The following is a 25,167-nucleotide window of genomic DNA, read 5'->3' as shown; positions in this document are numbered from 1 at the left end:
GTCCGGTTCCTGTCCGGCGGAAGAGGCATTCAATATGCATGAGGCCGGAGTGCGGAGTGCGGACTGTACAGGTACAGTCGCCACTTGCCCTGCCAGTCCGCCCTGCCAGTCCGCCCTGCCAGTCCGCCCTCTTTTGCAGCCCGAAAATTACCCAACTGTCACTTGCATGCTTCTCCGTTTAACTTCGGTTCCGCCGTCCGGAATGCCAAATCCGAAATATATATAAAACCCACCCATCCCGCAAAAGCTGACTAAATCCCACTTCGAGCCCAAAGTATATCCCAATTTTCAAGCCGAAATCAGCGCTTTGTGTGAATGTAAATGAAACGTCTCATTTCCGTTATGGCCAACCCACCCATGGCAGCACCCGAACCGCCCAACCACCCGAACCACCCAGCCCACGTCCTTGGAACCACCCTCGTTTCGCTGTTGTGCAAACAACCACCGCCAACAACACCAGCGGGAAAAAGGAAAACAAACAAGGTCCCTCAAGTTTTCCGACTTGGCGATACCCGGTACTTGACTCTCATTTTGCAGCCCAAAGTTGCAGTGCCAAAAGGTTTACTTCAAGTGGCCAAACGGGACTCATAAGGTGGGTCTATAGATTGACGAGGTATTGCTTTATGAAACTGAAACCCAGGAACTCGAGGCAACCCCTTGGTGGTTCAAGTAAAATACAAAAAATACGCTAATTGGTTTAAATGGTAAAAATATATGATATGATATGATATGATATGTATGTTTAATATGGTCTATAAGTTTACGTTGTTGTATCTATCAATCCTTATAAATCCTAATATTACAAATAATTTGACAGGTTTAACTTTGAAAGTTACTTCTTTTAAAATGAGTTGATATAGCACAGAAAACATATTAATAGGTAGAAATTCTAGATGTTATAATAATACTGGATACTTTAAATGCACTAATATTAACTTAGGATTGGGTGAATATATCCAACCTTCTCATAATTAACATTTCTAATTGTTTTAAATAATAATTTATAGAAATGAAAGATATTACGAACTACCTAGTATATTTTGGTATTTAAATACGTTCAGTATTTTTATATTCCTCAAAAATAATAATAATTGTTCTGTTAGACGCTCAAAATACTTACTTTTATAATATTTTAAGAGCTTTTCAATCCACAATATTATATTCTATAGATCTCTAAAATACTGTGGGGTATGTCTACGATTCATATACCGTGTTTCGAGCCACTCAGGGGTGCCGAAGGCAGTTCCTGTCCCTGTCCGCATCCTCAACCGAATCCGCGTCCGTGTTTGCCTCCGTGTCAACCATTCGCCAGGCGCTTCGGAGTCCTCCAGTGGTTGTTGTACGAACATCTTATGGTTCGGGCTTAGTATGGCATGGTATAGTATCTGCCAGTATACACACGTCCCCAGATATGTGGCTACGTGTGTACCTATCGAGGCGGAGTTCTTCATCATCGTCGGCCTGATTATCATCCTCGGAATCGGCATCAGAAACAGCCTCCGCATCATCACCGCCTCCGGATGTGAGTTATTAAATTGAAGAATTTGCACCCCGCATTCCCATTGTGCCCGGCGAGGGTGTCTCTGGCCCCCGGAGCCCCCGGCCCCTCCCCCCCAGAAGCCCGGGACCACTTTGTGTGGGCTGAGTGGTGCTTGCGTCAATCTGCGTGAATTTTTGCTCTCTAATTAGAACGCCTCTCCAGCAAATATACAGGAGACACACACTCCGCAGATACAGATACCAGATACATACCCCTACAGACGTATGTACACGGGCTTGTGTGGAGTGGGCAGCGGCGGGCGAGCGTCATGGCAATATGGTGGCAAGAGGGTTCGCCCGTTGTCCGTGGAACTGGTAATCAACTCGGCTCTTTTTCAGGGCGGCGAATTCTCAGGACTGCGGCACCATTTCGCCGGAAACTAATTGGTATGAGATGATATGGCATTTAACCGACGCTTTGACTGGCGGCCCACGGCGGGCCGGCTTTGTTTCAGGTTATTCCGGGAAATCTAAGGGGTTTCGCTTTGAAAGGAACGCTTATGACTTGGGAACGCTTCTCTTAATTGAAGCCAGCCAATATAGTATGTTTAATTAAGTAGCCAACCTTGAGTTAAAATGTAAGACCATAAAATGTAGGCCTTTCTTTCACCAGGTTTGTAATCTTTTTTTTAAATATATCTAGTAGCTAGATAAACAAAATCAAGCATGTATCATGAAATCCTAATAAAGGTCTTTAAAAACAGCACCCAACCTAGGGTTAAAATGTAAGACCATAAAATGTAGGCCTGTCTTTCACCACTATTATTTAATCACTATTAAAATATATCTAGTTGCTAGCTATACAAAATCAAGCTTGTATTAGAAGATAAAAAGAATTAGATTTGAAGCTTATAAAATACCATATATTGTATTTTATCGCATCGCATTCTATTGATAGAGTTTAGGTCTATAAAATATATATTTTAATAGTTTTGTATTTGAGAGATATATGAACTGTTTTTGTATATACCCAAGTTCAAAACAATTTAATTTCAAATTTTCCCTCAACATTCTGCTGTTTGGGGACTTGAAAATAGGTAAATTACCCTGGTTATTGGATGGCCCTATCGTACCGCTTGACTTCCCCGTTTTTGCCTCATTTGGCTACCATCTCGCCCGGCTTTGTTTTTTTCGAGCCCTGGCTCTGCTCCGTTTCAAAATGGCGGCATTACAACAAAACAATCTTTTCAGCAAACACCAAACAAAGGGAACCCAATCTCCACCGCCCCCTCATTTCGTCACCCTCTGCTTTTTTTGCCATCCATGGGGCTTTGACAAACGCCCCAAAAAGGAAAGGAAAAATATTAAAAAAAAAAAGGAAAACGAAGCTGGGGCGGAAAACGCTTTGCTGGTGATTTTTTGTAACTCCCATTTCTCTGATTCTTTTATCTTGAGCCTAGAGAAGGCGCGGTGGAGGCGGGCAGAGGGAGCAACTAGCAGTTAATTAAAATCGCTCGTTTCGAGCGGCCAAAGGAGAAGAAATGGCGAAATATCCTTGAGAAATGACAATAACCTCCTTGTTTTCTCTGTTTTTTGTTCCTTGCATCCATATGTTTTTGATGGCTGTGAATTGGGGGCGTTGGGGTTGCAAAATCGGGGGCGGGGCGGCAGACGTGCTCAAGATGAAAATGCGTTTGCTGCCGCCTTTCCTCGGCTGGAAATGAAAATCCCGGATTAGCTGGGTATCAAAGGATACCTTTTCAAGTACCCCAAGCCATCGTATCTACCCCTTCTTCGAAAATAGAATTTCAGAGCTAGAAACACTCGGTTAAAGTCTGTTAACACTTTACCATCGGTATAATTTTTTATAAAATAAATATAATTCTAAATTGTATAATTAAGTGAGACACATTTTAATTGGTCAATTCAAGTTAATTCACCTATAAAAACTAGCATCCAAGAGCAAGCTCCTCAAGAATTCGCGATTCTCAAGAATTTGCCGTGTCTATAACTCAAATATACCCTTGTAAACCAATTTGTTTTAAATTCTTCTTTTACAAAAAACATTTTTGCTCTTATATGCTTTTCTTAATTTTTTTTTATCAGGCAAAGGAAGTAAAAATTACAAGTAATCTTACTCCCTAAAGTCGGCTTCTGCAAGGCTCTTGAAAGGTATTTTTAAACGCATAGCCAAATCTCTAATTAAATGGTTGTATTGAAACCCGCCCGAGGTATGTTACTTGAAGTTCTCCATTTATGAAGCGGCTTTTAGCTGGCGAGTAGTTTTTCAGCCACTCGGCCACCCACTTACCTACTCCACGCTGCCCTGGAGGACACACAGAGCCATATTATCCACTTCCTTCACACCTCTGCGGATGCCCTCGAATGGCATCGCAGGCCGCAATCAATCGCCGGGCTCCATCTCGAATCCAGGACCATCCAGATCCTAATCCGCTCTCCAGGCCCTCGACTTGCGCTCCTCTGAAAAGTCGGCTCATTAGGGCCAAAAACAATGCCGAAAGCAGCGAGCAATGCGCACACACACGAAATATGGGGAAAATGGCGGGGAAAACGGTTGGGAAATGCGAAAAATCGGGGGCGAATCGTGTGAATGGCCATTGACTGAGTCGGGACTAATTAACAGCATAAATTATGCTCAAGTGCATTACGGCAACACCCGGCGAACGGCACCGGTCCGCCGGATCCGTCCGGCACACATTCTCCGCCGCATGCAGTTTGCCGGAAAGTCGGAATCGGAGTCGGAGTCGGAATCGGAGGCTGGGGCACACAAATCGACACTTGAATGCGAACAAAGGGCCCGAACAAAGGCACAACGTTCATCGGGAGCCCCGAGTGGCTGTGCACTGGGAGAAAAGGGCCCCTAGAAGGTCGTCTCAAATTGAAGGAAAAAAATCTCAGGTGTCTTAACCTACTCATTAACACGTTAAGGTTTACCCATCAAAGTTTCTTTCATTTTTTCCTTTGAATAATACATGTTTTTCTAAGGCTAAAAATAATTAAGTTACAGTTAACGGTAACGTGGAGGTTAAGTACAAATAATATCGATGATAATGATAATGTTAAAAAGGTATGAAAATAAATATGTTGTACACTTCGTATATATCTTATCATATTGCTTTAACAGTTTTAATCCGCTATATATTAATATATCCTAACCGTTACTTTACCCAACTTAAGTTGAGGTTAGCTAAGAACCACTTCAGTTATTTTGAGTCAGGTTGAAAAGTTTGGAAGCTTAATATGTATTTAATTTCCTAAGTACCCTTTAATTTCTATTAAAATCATATTGCTTTACTATTTTCAATCAGCTGGTTTTAAATATATCTTAACCGTTGCTTAACCGTTAGTTAAATGTTGAAATGAGCTAAGATTGAGTGGTTTCTGTGGCTTTTATTGACATGTTAAGTCTTGTTTGATCACCCTAATGAAGCAATTGAAAATGTATTGCTACAACTCGCAATTTTGCTTTACTTTGTAAAAACCTCCCATTTCTAGCAGTGCACGTGCGGGTGGTGGGCGTGTGGGTGCTCGTGGGGCAAATTCATTTCATTAAAAGTCAAAACGTCCGCGGGGGTGAGCGGCGAATGGTTGCATATGTGTGTGGTGCGGGTGGCTACACGTGTCGCGCTTTCATCTCGACTCAACTCAACTCATCTCATCTCATCTCATTTCGTTTTCATTTTCGTTTCGGCTTTCGTTTTCCCGCCTTTTTTCGCATTTTATTTGTGCCGTCGCTGTTTAGGCGCCTGCCAGGGTTGCCACAGCACCGCCCTCCGAAATGATTGGCATAATGGCGGCCGCCCTGGCACTTCACTTCACTTGGCTTCTCCAGCTGTCGGTTTTTGTGCACAGCATATAGTCTACCCGCAGTACGGTGTGATTCCGACTCCGATTCCGATTCCACCCCGAAAGCGTTGAAAGTCGAAAGCCGAGAGCTTCCCCGGGCAATCTGTGCGATGTGGTGTGGCAAGGGAATGGATGGCATGGTGCCCTCTGAATCAGCAACCCTATGTAACATGGTGGCACGGCCGTGGCCGTGGTGACGATGGTGGTGCAGATTCGGACGCGGCGACACAGCGAACGTGTTATTTACCAAACACTCGACAGCGGCACGGCACATAACACATAGTCCTTCGGCTCGAGGACTCTGCAGGGGCCGGCGGAGGGCACCCTGGAAACCGGACTGGGGGAGCACCCAGCATGTATCTCCGGAACACACACACCCTCGAGACAAACTGGGGGATAGACAGACGGCGCAAAGGACAAGAAAAAGTCGTCCTGCTCCTGCCATCGGGAGTCCCCATTGCCAAGGCACAGTGGAAGTCCCAGTTTGAGTGGCGAATTCTTTAGATTCAGCTTTAAAAGCTGAAAAATACATATACAAATTGCCTTAATCTAAACTAAGCTTGTTGAATATATTGTTTGTTATATCTTTATACCTATTTGATTCCATTTATTTTACTACATTTTATAATTATTTCATATTCATTGAGTCCACAGTAGCGCTGCTTGTCTGCTTTTGGTGTGATTAGCCGACGGCCTTAAATAACCAATACCATATGGTACTTTAAAGCTCCCAAAACTTTGTTATAAATACATTTTTGAGTTAAATTAAAACATATTTATATATTTCACTGTGTGATCTCTAAACAGTTTGATGATGTGGCTTAAGATAATATTTTGAGACATGAATAAAAGATTTTAGAGAAGTTTCAGTATAAATATTTTATAAGATTTTATAACTACGGTGATCTTGACGTGGATAATAGAAGAAAGGTAAATATTTTTGGTATGTGGCTAGATAAACAAAGAATATATGATTTGCCATAAAAAATAATACATTTTAGGTACATTTCTTTGATATTATTCGCCCAAATAGAGAACGCCTAATGCAATACCACGGTGAAATAGTATACATATTGTGTATCTTCTCACACATGTACGTGCTGTTTACACAATAAGAACAATAACAATTGCCTGAGGGAAAGAAATGAAATGCGAATAAAAGACAAGAAAGGTAAATTCGAAAGATAATGGGTGCGGGATTGGGAGCATCAGCAAAAAGTAAAGCGAAGCTCCGTCGGTGAGCCCTCTATCTTGTTGTTGTTTTTGTCGAGCGAAAGAGACGGCAGCTGGAACGATGATGGGCAGGCAGAGGAAAGCACACAAAAACACATGGGTGTACTTTCATTTCGCTTTTTATTTGCCCACACCCAGAGCCACCCGCCCACCCACTTCCATTCAAACTGCCCCCCTGCGAAGGTGGGCGGGGGCGGTAGGCGTGGCAGGGGCAAGAATTTGGCGAGTGCGCGTCAACTGTGTCGCTAACACCAGAGGAGCAGAAAACCTGCACCTAGGATACAACACTGACGGAAAAAGAGTGTTGTAAAATTTGAAAAAAAGCCTTCGAAATATTAAAAAATAAAACACAACACTGTCCAGAAAACAGTGTTGGGAAATTCCAAGTACCCTCCGAAATATCATGAACTAACTAACATATCCGGACACAACACTGGCCGGAAGTAGTGTTGGGAAATTGATAAAACATCAACTTTAGGTTCTGGTAACAGTAAATAAAATAAAATTAGCTCTGCTTGGTATACATTATGTTCAGTGCATTTCAGGATCTGGTCCTGGTCCCTCGCCCTCATCCTTTGCCCGTGCCAGTGTCTGGAATGCATGCACAAAGGATTTGTCATGAAATGTCGCCTCACCATGGCAATCCATCCAGCAGTAGCGCCCGGGATCCAGCATCCTGTGTCCTGCGTCCTGCGTCCTGCATCCAGGGCCTGCTGTTGATAGTGCTCCACCGTCGGTCCCCTGACCATCTGCATGTCCTTGTTCGGCTGCTCTTGAAAAACATAACACAACACAGCGCGCCGGGATGAGATGATATGAGAGGAACTGCGAGTCTGGGTCGGGAGCATCCTTTTGTGTAAATAGATTACAAACGACAAAACATTTTACGAGCCTCCGCCGCACTCGGCTCCGGATCCTGGTGCTTTCATCACAACACAGATGGCTGAAAAAGGGGGACGGACTGGGGGACTTGGGCGCCGAATCGGGGGCTAAAGACGAGGAGGAGCCAACCCAGGATGGCCAACAAAGTGTCCATCGATTGGATCATGTTTCAAAGGAACATTCAGCTGAGGTCTGGGTATTAAAGTCATATTATAAATAAATATAAAATACAAATATTCAATATAAATGTTATCAAATAGGAAGTATAAGTCTTTTAAAATCACTTCATTATAGTACGTACATTTCCTTCTGCTATAGAATCTTATATGATCTTCAAAAAACCATGTTTTTATTCATTATAAATGATAAAAGAATCGTTCAATTTTAAGGTGAGCTTGGAAGTATTATAGATATAGAACAAAGCTGATTGTTGATATGATATGATATGATATCATATGATATATGATAGATAAGGTATGATATAATATGATATTACAGAAATTAGATCTCCAAAAACATTCATTACTTTTACTTTTCCAGTTGGCAGACTTATTTATTTACCATTTCGTATTATTTCAAATATTATATTGCTAAAAAATCATTTCCATCCGCAAAACATTCTCTTATACCAATCAAGGCCTTCAAATCCCTGGCATAGCTGATCGAAGCACTTTTATTGTGCGGGCTCGCAACACCCTTCCATTATTTTCCCTAAACCTTTTGCCCAATATCCCATCTCGAGGGCGACAAGCTTTTGCGGGGCTCTGAAGAGTGTTTACTTCCTTGAGGCCTATCGAGGACTTCCGCTGACGGCTGTTGTGTCGAGTGTCTCGATTTCACCATCCCATCCGAGTCCTCAATCTCGAACCAGGAGACCCGAGTGCTGGGTGCTGGCTGCTGGCAGGGTTGGCCCAGGACTCCGGCTTCCCTTCGGGGTGGCTGGCGCACTTATCCCCGGCTTAGCCGTACAGCCATACCATGTGGCGACGCCACACCCTGGCGAACGGCCGACCTTATATCGATTTCAAGGACCGTCGACGGCGACGTCATCATTATCCTCGAATGTTTTCATTATTTTTCCACTTGGCTCAACTCCTTGTCTCCGCGACCCTGTGGGTTGGGTGGTGCGGAGTGGTGCGGAGTGGTTTGCCCTGTGCTTGGCTAGCTTTCCATGGTGGTGGCCATTTTGATCTGGCTCCCGGGAATTGTCGCAAGTTGTGTTTGATTTGATGAAATGCCCCCTAATCCCGCCATATCCATGGCGCACAGGCAGCGGCCTAAGCAGGGCAATTTGCACCCCCTTCGCGGACATGTGCCAGCATTTGATTAAAAGCGCTGCGAAATTAATTTCGGCGTCTTTCGGGCTCATGCTGGTGCGGATATGGGCTGCGGATGTGCGGATGTTCGGGGCGTTCGAAATTTTGTCGCCGCCACTCGAGAATCCCCGGGTCCAGGGCCATTGAGCGCTAAATGGCGGCCTTTGTGCTCGAGGAGGGCTCAGTTTTTGTTCGGCTTTGCTGCTGCTGATGATGGGGTGTATTAATTAGGGCGACATCCTCCGAAAGACACCCACCCGCCCTCCTGCCAGCCGCCTCCCTCCCCTGGCCGCACAGATGTCGGCCATTTTGGCATTTGCCGGGCTTCACACAGCGAAATTGGAATCCCGTCTCGAAATCGTGCGGCACGGGGAGAATTTCATTTGCCAGAGTGGCATTTATTGCCTTTCATTCCGCAAAAAGAACTCCGGCCGCACTTAATTAAAAAATACTACACAACGAGTAAAAAAGCGAGATGGCGGAGCTGGGGAGGGGACAAAAGGCGAATCGAGGGCGACACTTTGAAGCCGGGAACCTCGCCACTCGAACCGGCATCTGAATCAGAATCGGAAGCGAAACCCAAGCCAGAGCCCTTGGGCTCCCCACTTCGGACCTCATCGAACCACTCCGGGCACTTGTGCAATTTTGTGTATTTTAATTAATGACCAACCGCAGGAGTGGGTGGTGGCTGGGCGGCCCGCTGGCTCACTTGACTCGGCGGCTAACCGATTTTGGAGTGACCCGACCCACTCGGGATTATTGTCGCACATCCAGTTCAGGAACCTCGGGGTACATTGAAAAAACAAGCCTTAAACTCTTCTCAGTTTTTGCTTAGTAAGGTACACTTTTTGGTACTTTGTGGGGCTTTAGTGTAAGGTTTCTCGGGTCAATTCCGTTTTTAGGTAATATATATTTGAGAATAGTAAAGGGGTTTTAAACATATATATTCAAAACCTAAAAAATAACAAACACACTCTTAATAAGGTTCTTGGGTTTGATAAAAAAGAAGCCTTAAGTTTGACTTTTTTAAAAATAGTATTTTGGTAAAACAACTGAAAAAGGTGCCATTTAAATTAAAGTATATTTTTATTTTAAATACTATAATATAAGTAAAATAAATATTAAGTCGATTATATGTACTGTAATACTTCTTTACTATTTCTTCTTTAATATTTAGGATATTTTAAAAAAATATTTTAATTATATATTTTTGTATTCATTTGTGGTAAACACCGTACTTTTCATTATTTTTTAGGGTGTTTGCCTTTACTTAAGGGCAATTATTTTTTGAGCACAAGTTGATACCACATTTTCTCGCCGTGCGAAAACCTCGAACGGCAGTTCTCATTAGATGGCTGGGGCGGTGCTCATAATTCGCCATCGAGTGGCTCTCGAGGCTGAGCCACCACTACATTTATTACAACATGGCAATGGCAGCGGGCACTTGTCGCAGCTGCACCACCCACTCCGCCCACTCCGCCCCCTGCCGCACCACCCTTCGCTTCGGGCTTCATTTATGCCAATTTTTCAAACTAATTGGTGCTGTTGACATCTTTCTTTTTTGTGCACAACTTTCCACTCTCCACTCGGGCCTTTCATTCGCCCGGTGGATTGGCGGTGGGTTCTTTTCCAGTGGTTGGCCCCCGGCGGGTGGCCGTGGGCGGCCGCGTGGTGCAGGGTTAGTGGGTGGTGCTGTCCCCACTAAAAGCACTCAGCAATGAAATTAGTGCACATTGCTGCACTTCGGCAGCCATTTCATCTCAACTTTTTTCCCCATTCGCTCAGCATTTGGGGACAGCAGTTGGTGGCGCACATTCAGGTGGCTCTTCGCTGGGGGTGGTGCAGCAGGTGCACCGAGTGCACAAATTTATTCAAGTGATTGCCAGCCGCTTTAATCGCCACTTGGACACGGGGCCAAGTGGCCGAATTAGCCCAGTACTTAGTCTGCGAAGATTTAAGATAGGATCGCCCAGCTAGATGATAATTTCGCCCACCGATAGCCCCGGCAAAATGATTTTTAATTTTCCAATCGCATTGCCGAATTTATTCATCGCTGCCTCGAAATCGAAAATGGCAATGTGGGTAACCGGAGAGGAAAATGGTATTTTTCGGGGGCAAAAAAAGCAGCACACCGCCAATCTGCGGGTGGCTGGAACTCAGGAACCCTGGACAATGCCCATATGTAAACAATATTCCAAATTTGAGCACCAACAATGCCCCAGTGTGTGTTGTGTGTTTGAAGGTTGAAGGTGCAAAGGTTGCACGGTTCGTTGCGCAATCAATTTTTGATGGGCGTGCGAAATTTATGGTGAAAAATATTTGACTATGCACAATGAACTCGAACCAGCACCCATGCCCTCCCACAGGATCTGCCGTTTGCGCAATTTGCACGAGTGTCGAAGGAATCGCCGGTGGAAAGCAAGCCGGACGCGGGGATGGAAAAACCAGGTGGGAGCAGGTAGACAAAGCTCAATTGGGCCTAGCGACCAATGCGGCTAGCCAGCCTCCTCTGGACCTATTCCCCCTAAAAGCACTTGGGAAAATAGCGCAAATCATTTTATTTATCACAGAATATTATGAAAATTCCTTAGAAATGTATTTAGGTGTACCATTACCATTATTTTTGGAGATTTTTTGAAACCAACCTATGTTTAAATGCAATTTTTTGGAGAATATGAAACCTTTTCTCTCAGTGCCTGGCTACACAAAACATTGCTGTGCACACACACACATGCGTCCGAGAATTTGTTATGTTTTTGTTTAATTTTTATGTTTGTTGCGTATTTATGACGCTGGGGGCGCTGCTGTGCGGTGCAACTTTTCTCGGCCAGAACTCACATCCTGTGAGCGTCGGGACTTCCTTTTCTAGGGTCCTTAATAACTGACAGTAGAAATCAGAAGCTATAAAAATGCAAGTATGCAGAATATACTAAAATACACCATTTATATAACATGTTTCACTTGAAAGTGGCTTCAAAATGGCAAGAAGTTGGATTAAAATATGATGAAATATAGTTTTGTCATCTTGAGATATATGGCTACTTTGTATTTACATTTAAACAAAACATATTTTTTGGAAACATTTGTAATTATTGAAAACTTTGTAACTTTGCCAGGGTACGATTAGAACGCATCAGCTTTTTCTACAGTTCTACCGTGCGGACTTTTCAAAATGTTGCACTTGTTGTGGGCGCTCTATGGAGCGTTCAAAGCGCTTCCAGGCAATTTGCCGATGAACAATCAGCGCGAAATACAACATAAAATATTTAGGTGGCCGTACCCCTCCGCCGCGCCACTCTGCGCCCCTGGTTCGACCCCCAGCCCCTTCTGCTGGTCAACCCTTGGTCAGCGAGGCGCTGGTGTTGCTGCCGCTTCGCTACCTCGTGCGGCGCGTTTGATTTGATTTATTTTGAATTTGCATATTTGGATGCGCCACGCCCCCATCCCCCCGGCGCCCCAACGGAGCCACGCCCCTTTCGCCACCCCTTGCCGTTTGCATTTTTAAGCACGTTGCATACTTTCGAACGCCTCTGCATACGTGAGTGAACGAGATTTGAATTTTGAATTCGATTTTTGATTAGCTTTATGCTCGACTGCGCCGGGAATGCAGATATTTTAGCCACTCCTGCTTCTCTATTCTCCCACTTTAAGCGCAATCGCATACCTGCCTGAATTCCGGGACCCTCGAAGAATAGATTAAATTGCCTGTGCCAAGACTTAGCACTTTGATTTTATTAGTTTATGCGTCATGGGGTTATGAGTATAGCCTTTTCCAGAATAAACCAATTTTATCAACCAAAAATGGAAGCTAGCTTATAAAAATATAATATATAAAAATTCTAAAAATGTTTCTAAAAATAAATTTGAGTGGATCGATAGCGAATTAAGCCAGCTCTCCAAAACAGTCGGTCTTTTAGCTGTACGCCTTGATTTGGCTGAGCTGCGATTGAAAAACCAAAAACCAGCCCTGCACAAAGTCACATTTCATGTTTTTTACCTGAGGATTCAAGTCAGAACCCTAGAAAATGATAAATAATGAATGTCATTTCGCATTTGCCCGGCAGGAAAATTGTCGAATTGCTGGGTTTCTTACTTTTAGGCACCAGGCAAACAGAAAGGCTTAGCAGGTGTAAGAGCGATCAGCTGATCAGTCTATCTGAGCTTATCAGAGATGCCCTCGTGACTGCTCTCCGTTGTCACGGTCTGAGCAAATGCATGGGACGTAACTGCTATTCCGTGACAAGATCGTGAAAACTCGTGACGAATTCGTGACGAGCTCGTGAAACTGTCATGGCTGAGCATCTCTAGTCTTCGTTTTGCTCTCAACCAACGGTTCTTTCCAATGGGGATCGCTTTCTATTGGTCAGTTGTGGGAGGGGAAATAGTAAAGGCTCGCTTAATTGGAAAGTAACTGTTCATTAAGTTGGGTTTTGGCTGCCAGCTGGCCGCTTGCTATGTTTTCTGTTCGCCTGGTGTCTGGGAGCCGTAAATCCGGCACTTTGACTGAAAATGTGTTGCGAAGCCGCTCAAAATGTTGAAGTAAAATTATTAATTCCTTAATTCAGACACCAGGCGAACATAAACGTTTAGCAGGTGTAGAAACGATCAGCTGATCAGTTTAATATAAGCTCCGTTGGAGATGCTCCTGTGATTGCTCCCCCTTGTCACGGCCTGAGCAAATGCACGGGACTTAACTGCTATTCCGTGACAAGATCGTGAAAACTCGTGACGAATTCGTGACGAGCTCGTGAATCTGTCATGGCTGAGCATCTCTAGTCTTCGTTTTGCTCTCAACCAACGGTTCTTTCCAATGGGGATCGCTTTCTATTGGTCAGTTGTGGGAGGGGAAATAGTAAAGGGTCGCCGTATTGGAAAGTAACTGTTCTTTAAGTTGGGTTTTGGCTGCCAGCTGGCCGCTTGCTATGTTTTCTGATCGCCTGGTGTCTGGGAGCCGTAAGTCCGGCACTTTGACTGAAAATGTGTTGCGAAGCCGCTCAAAATGTTAGAGTAATTTAGCGATTTTTCAATTTAAAGCACCAGGGGAACAGGAAAATAAGTAGGTGACCAGCATTCAGTTTGCAAGGCTTTATTAGAGGCGTGACATTTCAATAAAGTCATAAGCCTTTAATGCCGATCAAGCGATTGCCCATCTCTGGTCGGCTTACACTAAGCTAACTGTGTTCTTCCAGTTAACGCCCACCGTCTGCTTCCTGCGCTTCATGTTGGCCTGGTATCAAGGGTGGAGAAATTCGCCGTGAAACTCGCAAGAGCAGATAAATTTTGTTAGATAAAATTCTTCTCCTTAAAATCCCCTAGCGCCCAGAACTAGGCAATGGAAAACAGGTACACTGAAAAATGGTGTAAACATGATAACTACTATATATTAGGTTAGCCATTTGTCGGACTCAAGCCAGTTTACAAAATAGGAAATCGATTGATTTTCACAACTGCAATATTCCTAATAAATTGTAGTAGCGGAAGAATATCAAAGAGGCGTATTAACAACATAAGCCTATATTATAAAATAAATATTATAAATACATTGGCCTTTGAGTATTCAGCCCAAAAGTGCTTACTTACGAACAAATTGACAGCGGGAAACGTTCTTCGATGGCTGCATCAATGCCTCGCCCTTCCTACGCGCCCGCCCACCCCTTCAGCCACCGCCTTTGGCGAATCCAATTGAATGCAACAAAACAAAAAATCGAAAAATGGTTCAAAAAATACGTTTTCTTTTAAATGATGCAGATCGATGGCGAATTAAGCCAGCTTTCGAAAACAGTCGGTCTTTTAGCTGTACGCCTTGATTTGGCTGAGCTACGATTGAAAAACCAGAAAAAACTATTATTTTTTGGCTAAAATCTAAAATTAAAAAAATCGCGACACACCCCCTTGAAGAAAATCGAAAAATGGTTCAAAAAATAAATTTTTCAATAAGTGATGCAGATCGATAGCAAATTAAGCCAGCTCTCCAAAACAGTCGGTCTTTTGGCTGTACGCCTTGATTTGGCTGAGCTGCGATTGAAAAACCTTCAATATAAACCCGTAAAGGAAAGTCGAAATTATGACCAAAATCTGAATCTCTTACAAAAAAAGATTGCATAAAAAGAAACAGGCTCTTGACACATAATTATTTTTTGTAAGATGTTTTCTCTTAAATGGATTTATCGTTTTCCATTTGAAATTATTAACTTTTCTCTGCCGTATTCCATTTGTCGGTACTTTGAGTTCAAGGAAACAGAGATGAAAATAAGGCAAACTGTGAAACAGTTTTACTTTCAATTTCACAAACGTCCATTCCGGCCACTTTTCACCCATTGAAAATTTGTAATTGCTCGTTTTTGGATCGAAGGCCTTGCGAAATTTATCACTTCAAACTATTAAAGGGGACTCTGCTGGGGGATGTGTCAACAGACTAAACTCAATTTGCGACAGTTTAACTAAAACTTGCCCAATGCGAAACTGAAACTAAAGCCCCCGGACCATGAAATAAAACAACTTATAAAATATTTTCATTCCGCATGGCGACTCCTCCGGGGCCTCGCCAAATGGGGGTTTGGACTTTTGGCCAGCAGCTGGCCATGCAAATTGCATGCGGCCCCGGATTTGGTTATTAGAATTGCATTGGATTGGATTTGAAATTGAAATATTTAACACATTTTCCGGGGCGCCAGCTGGGCGCTGGCCCAATTCCCCGCTTTTCCCCCGGGTGCTGAGCCATTTCCATACTGCCCGGGAGATGGCAACACGGATTTTTTCCTTTTTTCCCTATTCTGCCTGGCGATCCTCTACCTGATGATTAGCGAGATGATGGTTTGGATAGGACGCAGTGCGGATGTTGGTGATTACAGCCGAGTGGGCTGGCGAATTGCGCAATCAGGCGCAAACTACAGAAACAGAAACGATTCGAGGCCAAACTAAACGAAATAAAATAAAAGTAAGCGAACTGAAATGAAATGAAATGAAATGAAAGGCGAGCAAAGGAAGCCAAATCAGGACAGCAGCAGCCCTTAGATCATATCGATGCCGGTCCCTCGGGGCAGGATAAACGGACGGGGCGGCAGGATGAGCCCAAGACAAACGCAGCCATGGGTGCACAGTAAAAAAAAGTGAGTGATATCCTCGGTTAAATATAAGGCACAATTGGATAGCCAACACTTAAGATAATAGCGCTACAACATTTGCATTTCTTTGCTTAATAAACTTAAGAATATTTTTACTATTTTCTGATCCTAAAAAAATATCAAAAAAATATTATACGTATTTATTATTTCAGATTATTTAATTTAGGTATGCGTACCAACAGAACGATTCATATTTCAAGGTCTCTGGAGTGAATCCATCTTAACTTATTATTTTCAAGATAGTTTTAACGTATTTATAAACATATTTAATCATTTATAAAACTCAAATAAAATGCCTAATACGTCTGGCCTATAAATATATTTAATTTACAAAATACAACATAAAATATTTTAATAAATGTTGAACTTTGCGATATGTGATCTTATAGTTCCAGGAAAATTATAATAAATGCGATGTGTTTGTGGCATATAAGTTCCCATAATTCCTGAATATTCTAGTAACTTTCCTATATATATTTCTCCCTGTGCACAACTAGAACAGAGGCTCTGATAAAAGTATTTCAATTAGTAATGGCAAATGGTCGCATATAAGTACCTATCTCCCCTCGTGCTGTTGTTGTTGCCGGCCAAATCAATGTACATAAATGATGGCATCTTGAATAATTTGCAAGTTGCCGGCTGCCGCAAATGCACAACAACAACACCAGGCCTCCATATAAGCTATGAACATATGTACGAGGTATATAGATGTATCTATGTGTGTGTCTGCAAGTGGGTGATGCTGGGTAAGATAGAAGTTGAATGTGTCTCTCGCCTGAATGCCTTATTTTCACCCTCGGGGCGACAACGCCAACGCCAAAGCCAGGATAATAACAACAACAGCGATGCCGGGACAGGCTGCTCGAAAAAACAACAACAACAACAATAAAATCAACAGCGAAATTAACAACAACAGCCGAGGCACAACAATGGCGTCTGAGGATGACGACGGTTGACACGAAGGACCGCCTCGTCAAGCTCAAATTGGAAATAACCAAAGAGTCCTCGAGAGAAGGCGGGGAGTCCCCCACCGAGAAAAAAGCAGGGAAAAAATTCTGGGCAGGCAGGATGGACCCTGTTTCGAGGGAAATTCAAGGGAACTTGCTAGATAAGTGTATTTCAAAGGTACAATCAAAACGGGTGAGCTTGAGTTTGTGTTTTTTCAACCTAAGATGTATACTCTTCATTCAAAAAGAGTATTTAATGTTTATAAAAATATGTTGTACATGCACTTTATCCCCAAAACTGTATATATTTTATGCATTTGATTTCCTATTTTACTAGATAGTATTTTTGAATTCCTGTATCTCACTCCCATTATATTTGCATAATAAAGCCGTATACCAATTTCCAGCTTAAGCCGGACATGCTTGTATTTCCCGTATCAAAACAAGCGATCAGAGGCACCCTAAAGTCCTCGAAAGCAGCCCGGCAAACGCCAACACCCAACGCAATCAGTATCCTTCGCATCGTCATCATCTGATAAACTTTTTTTCGGGCTCTGTGTGGGCTTGTGAAGGGAAGGACCCTCCGATTGCTTTTGGCTAGGACACGCGCTGCCATTTTATTAAAAAAGAAAAGGGAAGGAAGGGACAAAACGCCATGTAAAACGACGGCGAGAGCAAATTCACCATTTTGTCACACACTCAGGGCAGCACGCACACACACACAGCAAGGACATCGGGGAGAAGGGCAGAGTTCTAAAAACATCCGAGCAAGAACAACAATAACAGCAGTGAAAACAAGGACTCGCAAGGACCCCCTCCTATGATTTTTTCGCAGGCGAAATCCTCCCCTTTTGGTGGTGACAAATCTAAAAGGACGACGCCGGCAGCGGGAAACTCACCACGGCGCTGACGCCGGCAGAAAAAACCACCCCTAGTCCTTTTTGGTTTCACACTCACTCTCTCGCGCTCTCCCTCGCGCTCCGGCTCTCCTTTGGGCTCTCTCCCGCGATCTGCATTGGTGTGCGTTCGAGTGTGTCTTCGTTGTCCTTTGAGAGGCACTTGGCCAATGGTGACACATGGCCACCAGGAGCAACTAACACCCTAATCACCGCCAGCCACCCCCACACCATCACACCCCCATTATTATCCCAGCAAGGGAAGGGGCAGAAAAAGCAGCCACGTGTGCGTTTTTAGTTTCCCGGTTTTTGCGTAGGGTTCGTTTTTGATTCGGTGCTATTTTGCAACTATCTGGAAACTGGGCAACAAGTGGTTGGTACGGGGATCTAGTGGTGCTGCTAAATTTATTAAAATATTTGAGTCACAAGTTTGTTCAGCATTTAATTACATGGTCAGCAAAGCAGATTTGGTCGAAATAGCTTGTGAAAAGAGAGTTAGATGCGTGGCGAACAGATATCCAATTAAATAGTAATATTGTACATTAAAAAATAACTTTAAAGTAGAAAACTATTTTAAAGTTCTCACAATGTAACAAAAAATATAGAATTGGCAGATTTAAAATGTTAAAATGAGCTCAATTTGATTTTATGTATGATTTTAAAATACTTAATTTATATTTTGTATTAAACATATTTTATAATATAATAAAAAAGATGCAAGATTACCAAAAAGTAACTAATTTATTTTAATTTCACTTATATTAAAAATAATAATAATAATTATATTAGATGATATTGATTTTAATGTAAAGAATATTTAAACAATAAAAAACTAAACATTTTAAAGTGTACAAGCTCATAAAAAAATGTAAATTAAATTCTTTAAAATTGTCTAGTGATGTTTTAAAATTTATCTTTATCTTAAAGATCATATCCAATCTTAGGTTTAGGCGAAAATCTCCTGCAAGTAGCGCATAACAACCCTGTCTCACTTCGCAGTGCAAAGAATCCACCCTTATGGCAAAGTCGCCGAAGAAGGAGCCGGTTTTCTTGTTTTCTTGCTGCTTTGCCACCACAGCGAAAGAAGCCCACGTCGCGGTGTCGTCACCACCCCACAGATGGCGCCCCTCAGCTACCGACGTTAGCTGACAGGGGGCGACAGTGTGCGCGAGCAGGGAAGTTTTCGAAAAACCTTTGCCTTTACAAGGCTTCTCCCTAACTATATTCGGTTTTTTTATTTTTAAAAAATCGCATAGGTCTTAGAATCTTAATTTTATTAATATTACAGGAAATCACCATTTTCCTAAGGCTTTTTGAGTGAAATACTGATTTTGGTGAATGAAAAGTATACGAAAATATAAATATTTTAGCTGTATTGGATAGAAATAAACCTTTCAATTCTAAAATATTAATAAATTCGTATTATCCTTGCCACTTGACCAATGTTTAAAGCATGAACCCACCTCTACAAAAATGTATTTGTACAAAAAAAAATCATATATTTTGGAGAACCAAAGATATGTACTTCGTTGCCAGAGACTGCCCACTGGAGCCGTAAAAACGGTTAAAATACTTAACCAGCTTTGACATGCGGCGTAAAAAAGTGAGGAAAAATATCCAGGAGTCGAGGAGGTGCTGCCAGCAGTGCATAAATTTCCGCCCCATCACCACATGCGAGTGGGTGGGTGGGTTCGCTTGGAGAACAACAAACAGCTGGCGGTCATATTTTCCAGTCAACAAGGCAGCAGCACACATAACCGGGCCGTCGGAGCCCCACTGCATCCGCCCCCAGATCGCCCACCCCTTGGCCACCTTCCTCTTGGTTTTTTGGGCAGCTGCTGTTGGCTTTTAAGCAGAAACTCACACATCTATATGTGCCACAAAGGCGGGGGGATGCCCAAATCCCGGCACGGGCACCGGCTCTTTATTAGAGTGACCCCAAAATGGAGCTCCCAAGTCGGTGGTCCTGAAATTCCCGTCATTCCCGCTATTACATGAAGACAACCGCCCTGGAAAACCCCCTCTTGGGGTTGTTTGCCCTTGGTAGCAGGCCAGACACTGAATTTTTGGCCGCCTATTGCATTCCACTCGGCCCGGAAAACTCTTCACGGTATGTCAAGTATTAATTTTGCAGCTCTTTTTTATTACAGTTGAAATTAAAGTTGATCGAAAATAAAGCCCTAGCCTCGGGCTACATAAGGGTAATAATTGAAATGTAAAAATATGGGAATACACTATTATTAAAGAGGCCTACAAATAAAAATAAAGTTTTTATATATCTTTATACCTTATATAATGTCATTAAAAGTATTGATCAGAAATTAAGTAGTAATCAAATACAATTTGTACTTATAGTTTTATCTAGTTTTATACCAGTTTATACTAAGTTTTTATCATTATTATTATTTAATGTAATCAAAAATATTTATTAGCAACTAAATAACATTAATATATAATTTTTAAAAATAGTTTTCGTATTTATACGCAGCTTAAACCATATCCTTAATTTTAATGTATTATACTGATCTTAAAAACAAAAAGATTGAAATAGATATCGCTGTTTTTGGCTACGGTAACGCTGGCTTATCCTTTGCCAATTTTCTGTCGGGCCATTTTCATCGTGACCATTTTCGCACACGTACTTTCCGGCCTGCTCTTGGGGCCGAACCAAAATGGCCGACTCTTCTGCCCATTCATTTTCATCCAGCCCCACTCCCAGCCCCACTCCCAGCCCCATTTCCATTCCCATTCTCATTTTCATTTCCATTTCAGTACCCATCCTGGACACACTCAATTTTCGCAGGCGAGTGTGAGTGTGTGTCCAGTCCATAGCCAAAAGTTATGGATTCAACTTTTGGCCAATTTAATTTTCTCGCCTGAAACGGCTACAGAGCAACGTCAGCAGCAGCAGCGGCAGCCATCCCACTTGACCACTGGCACACCGCCCGGTGAAATAATCACCCGAGTCCGAACCCCCAAAAGGATCCCCAGAAACACCGCCCCAATCACCCGGCCACCCACTCACATGTGCGTGGTGCGTGTGCATTGTGAGGACGTGGTCGACTGTGCTGTTGGCCATGGCTGATGAGGCCGACGAGGCCGTGATGCTGGCCGAGACCGCCCGAGAACCCCACTGAACTACCACCCGGACCAACTAGCCCGAGCTGAGCTGAACGAGCTGACAGACCAAGAAGCTACACGGTGAGAAACAGTGCGATCTCTTGGGAAAAAATATACTGATAATATATCAGTACCTATATAGATATATAGATATATAGATATATAGATATATAGATATATAGATATATAGATATATAGATATATAGATATATAGATATATAGATATATAGATATATAGATATATAGATATATAGATATATAGATATATAGATATATAGATATATAGATATATAGATATATAGATATATAGATATATAGATATATAGATATATAGATATATAGATATATAGATATATAGATATATAGATATATAGATATATAGATATATAGATATATAGATATATAGATATATAGATATATAGATATATAGATATATAGATATATAGATATATAGATATATAGATATATAGATATATAGATATATAGATATATAGATATATAGATATATAGATATATAGATATATAGATATATAGATATATAGATATATAGATATATAGATATATAGATATATAGATATATAGATATATAGATATATAGATATATAGATATATAGATATATAGATATATAGATATATAGATATATAGATATATAGATATATAGATATATAGATATATAGATATATAGATATATAGATATATAGATATATAGATATATAGATATATAGATATATAGATATATAGATATATAGATATATAGATATATAGATGTATAGATATATAGATATATAGATATTTAGATATATAGACATTTAGATAAATAGATATACAGATATGTATTTTTCCTATCATACCATTTATCTTGTCCTCTATTTCTCGCTGTGTACCTTACCGAACAGAGAGCCGAGCTGAGGCCCGCATTTACAGATGATTTAGCTCATGTTTAAGGCCAGGACTCTTTGCTCTCGACCCGAGGCGCTGCGTGTGTGCGTTCCCCTGTGCGTGTGTGTGCGAGTGTGTGTGTGGACACATTGTGCCCCATTAGTTTCTGCCACAACAACAAGAACAGCAACAGCAGGAGCCAAAGGAGCAGCCAAATTTGCATCGAAGCTCCTTTCTGTGTACCGAATTTTGGGAAATTTGCCGCTCTGCGGATGTTCCGGGTCCAGCAGTTGTTGTTGCCCTTGCCGTTGCTGTTGTAATAAGCAATGTTTTATGCACGCACTCTCCGCAGAATGGATGGATGGATGGCTTTCCACCCCCCGACAACGGCTCCTTGGGCACGAGCGAGTGACCAGTTTTCCAGTCCATTTAATTTGCGTAGCCAGCCCGCAGTTTTTCCATTCTCGTCCTGCCCGGCCTGCAATTTGTCCGGCTTTTTGATGATGGCTTAATAAAATTAGCTAATGCCTCTGCCACATGCGGGGGTGTTTTTCTCTCAATAAACGAATAAACGAAACATCGAGTGCAATTGGCACTCGAGCATTTTCCCTTCGGAGGCCAGGAAAATTGTGTAAATCGATTGCAGCTATCCAAAACTATTTATGCATTTCACTTCTATTTATTGGCAGAAAAGAAAGAAATATATAAAGAACTCAGGTGCACTGACAGGTTTGCCCCTCATAAAATGCGTAAGAGACGGCCTTAATTGGGTTTCTTTTGCTAGCCGAAATTCCACAAAATTGTTTGTCAAAAGAGGAGTAGCACTGAAATATATGTGATTTTTGGAAGGAACTCGAGCGGGAAATCTCTTATAACCTGTTAGGATTATTATTTAATGCCATGAAAATACATGTGTTTTGGCTGCATTTTCATTATTATATATAGAATCGATCTATTGATTGACGCCCTGTTTACATAACACTAGAGAGTGGGTCTCCACACCCACATTTCGCAAGCCCACATTTTCCCTGGCTGTTTTCGAAATGTTCTTGGCCCCCAGGAATGTCGTCTTGGCCCGTCCCTTTCGTCCTGCGGGTCTGCGGAGCGGGCAAAGTTGCGCTGAAAAAAAGGCAACCAAGTACAGCTACTTTCAAGTTGAACTTTCACCCACACACACAGATACAGATACAGTGTGCTGAAACACACACACGTGTTTAACCAAGCGAGCCTCGAGTGTGTGAGTTGAAGTGGAGCAACTTCATCTGACGCTCCTGCAACTTGGGGCTAACTTTTCAGGGGCTACGATGGGGATGCGAGGGGCAGGGACGCGGGGACACGCTTTGAAAGAATGCCGACAAGACTGTCCCAAGCAGTGGCGCAGGTCAAAGGGGGTTATTTTTTTCAAGACTCAACACATCCCTCGAAAAGGCTAAGCAGATGCTCAGTATTTGATACGTTGCATATCGTAACTTCATCATTTATTGGGGATTTGTAGTTTTCCCATTAAAAATGTTTAGAAATAAAGGATCCTCCCAGTGGAATCTTATAATTCCCAATAGGTTCTAGCTAGAAATTCAGCCGCTAGGTGCTGAGGCAGCGGATAAGTCACAGGGGCACCCATCACCATGGTAATGTGTAGGTGCCTGTAGCAGGATACGAAGAGAATTAAGTGGCTTTGTTATTATACTGACAATTAAAGCCAGTTTGCATTGCACTGAGAAGGTTTTTAGCATTCTCCAATTACTAAAAAGACAAATTAAACATGTCTTATTATGTTGCACTCGTTATGTATTTTCCTTTTGTATAAAACCCAAAGTTATCCTATCAGGCAACCCACACGTATTTTTACCTAATCCTATTAAAACCCCCTTATCCAGTCCCCTTCACAGCGCCCCTGTGATGCCCCGTGCATGTGTGTGTGAGTGGCTGCCTGTTGTTTGGTTTTGTTTAGCTTAATTTGTGCACTTGCTTTGATGTGTCGACTCACTCACCGACTTGGACTTGCCTCCCAAACCCCCCTGGAAAATCGGGGGAAATCGGGGTGGGGACTCAGGCATTTTATATATCATTTTCTTGAGGATGCTCTTCTTGGGCCGTTTCTGCGATTATCTGACGAGTGGCACTCCTGGCCTCCGCTCCAGTTAGTTCTGCCCGGGATTCCGGTGTTCCTCTGAGGGAAAAGCTGAAGCTGTGGCTGGCAAATGGAATTGAGTCGGGGATATATGTGTGTGTGCATTTGTTCACCTGCCGGAGTCCGCAGGTGTGAATCGCACACATAAACACATGAGAGTCGAAGCTGGAGTGCCGCACTCCGTTCTTTGAAAGCCAGAGAACGCCATTCAGGATGTCCTCAAGTTCCGCGTACTTCTTTTTTCCCCCGAGAGCAGGGTTTCAATTAAGTGGCGCCCGACGGCACTCGAATAAATACTCAAAGTTCTTTTACTAGCTATGTCGTTTCAAAAATCGAATAGAATTTAATAATAAATAAAGAGATTGCCTTTTTGTATTTTTGTTTTTTAGGAACTTTCTGAAAAATCTATATAAATAAAATGACGCAGAGCCCCCTCTGATTTATTAAATGATACACCAGAATAGCATTTGAAATATTGAAAGGTGGCCAAGCCCATTTCCTAGATGGGCTACTCGTTCTCGGAAGCCCCCGTCCTCGGACGAATCTTGGCTCATTGTTCTCGGGGCAATCAAGTGCACTTGTCACGATCCCCCCAACTGTTGGGAATGTGTTTTCCTTTTTTTATTTTCCTAGGTGTGTGCCGAGTGCGGCGTCAACGAACCGCGATAAGATCGCTCCCAATACAAATCGGAGGCCTAAGACCCCAAGTCCAAGAGCAAATCCCCTGATTTCATTCATAAAAATTTCAGCTGCTTAATATGCAAGCTTGGTCGTCGTTTTCAAAACTCTTCCTCGACCGCTGCTGGGTAATTTCTGGCTGTAATTTTCTTTGACTGGCCAATTGGTTTTCCTTTTATGAAGTGTCACATGAAATTTTGTAATTTTCTTATCCATCACGGGTGGAATAAAGCCAGGTAGACGGGCGTTTAAAGTGTCAGGCGACACTCGATGGGAAATTTGTCAGCGTTTGGCAGCCGACCGCTCGCGGTCAGTGTAATTTTGGCCATTATGGAAATTGCCAGAATTGCCATCGTGTAATGCCCTTTCCCGATTTTTGGTCGCCTACACAGGAGAAAATTTAACTCCATATATATTTCGATTTTAACCCTATTAAAAGGGGGGTTTTCCTTGAAACTTTTCAGTATTTTACCCAATTTTCAAAGATTTCGATGTGCTAGATATCCTATGTATCCGTTTTCTTTTTATAAAATAATAAAAATCATTTAAGGTAACATCCAATTTTTTCTCATATCTATTTTCCCCTCTGTGTGCTAATGCCCTCTTGGCAATTT

General features: G+C 42.4%; 1 long non-coding RNA gene across 4 annotated transcripts; it reads right to left on the bottom strand.

The window, feature by feature from the left end:
* Window positions 1-1,620: 1,620 nt before the first annotated feature.
* LOC122818649 (uncharacterized) lies at window positions 1,621-24,300 on the bottom strand. Of its 4 annotated transcripts, XR_007763921.1 has the most exons (4): window positions 23,989-24,300; window positions 23,736-23,932; window positions 1,753-2,009; window positions 1,621-1,662 (listed from the first exon to the last, which is right to left on the bottom strand). It is a non-coding gene; the product is annotated as an uncharacterized LOC122818649 (long non-coding RNA). The 4 variants fall into 4 exon arrangements; XR_007763919.1 differs by lacking the exons at window positions 1,621-1,662; window positions 1,753-2,009 and adding an exon at window positions 7,066-7,653 and having other exon boundaries at window positions 23,736-23,938; XR_006368135.2 differs by lacking the exons at window positions 1,621-1,662; window positions 1,753-2,009 and adding an exon at window positions 7,066-7,653.
* Between the last annotated feature and the right edge of the window lie 867 nt (window positions 24,301-25,167).

Source organism: Drosophila biarmipes, chromosome X (genome assembly GCF_025231255.1).
Source record: "Drosophila biarmipes strain raj3 chromosome X, RU_DBia_V1.1, whole genome shotgun sequence".
Taxonomy (NCBI): domain Eukaryota; kingdom Metazoa; phylum Arthropoda; class Insecta; order Diptera; family Drosophilidae; genus Drosophila; species Drosophila biarmipes.
The sequence above is the reverse complement of the archived record's forward strand: the minus strand, read 5'-3'. Positions and strand labels throughout refer to the sequence as shown.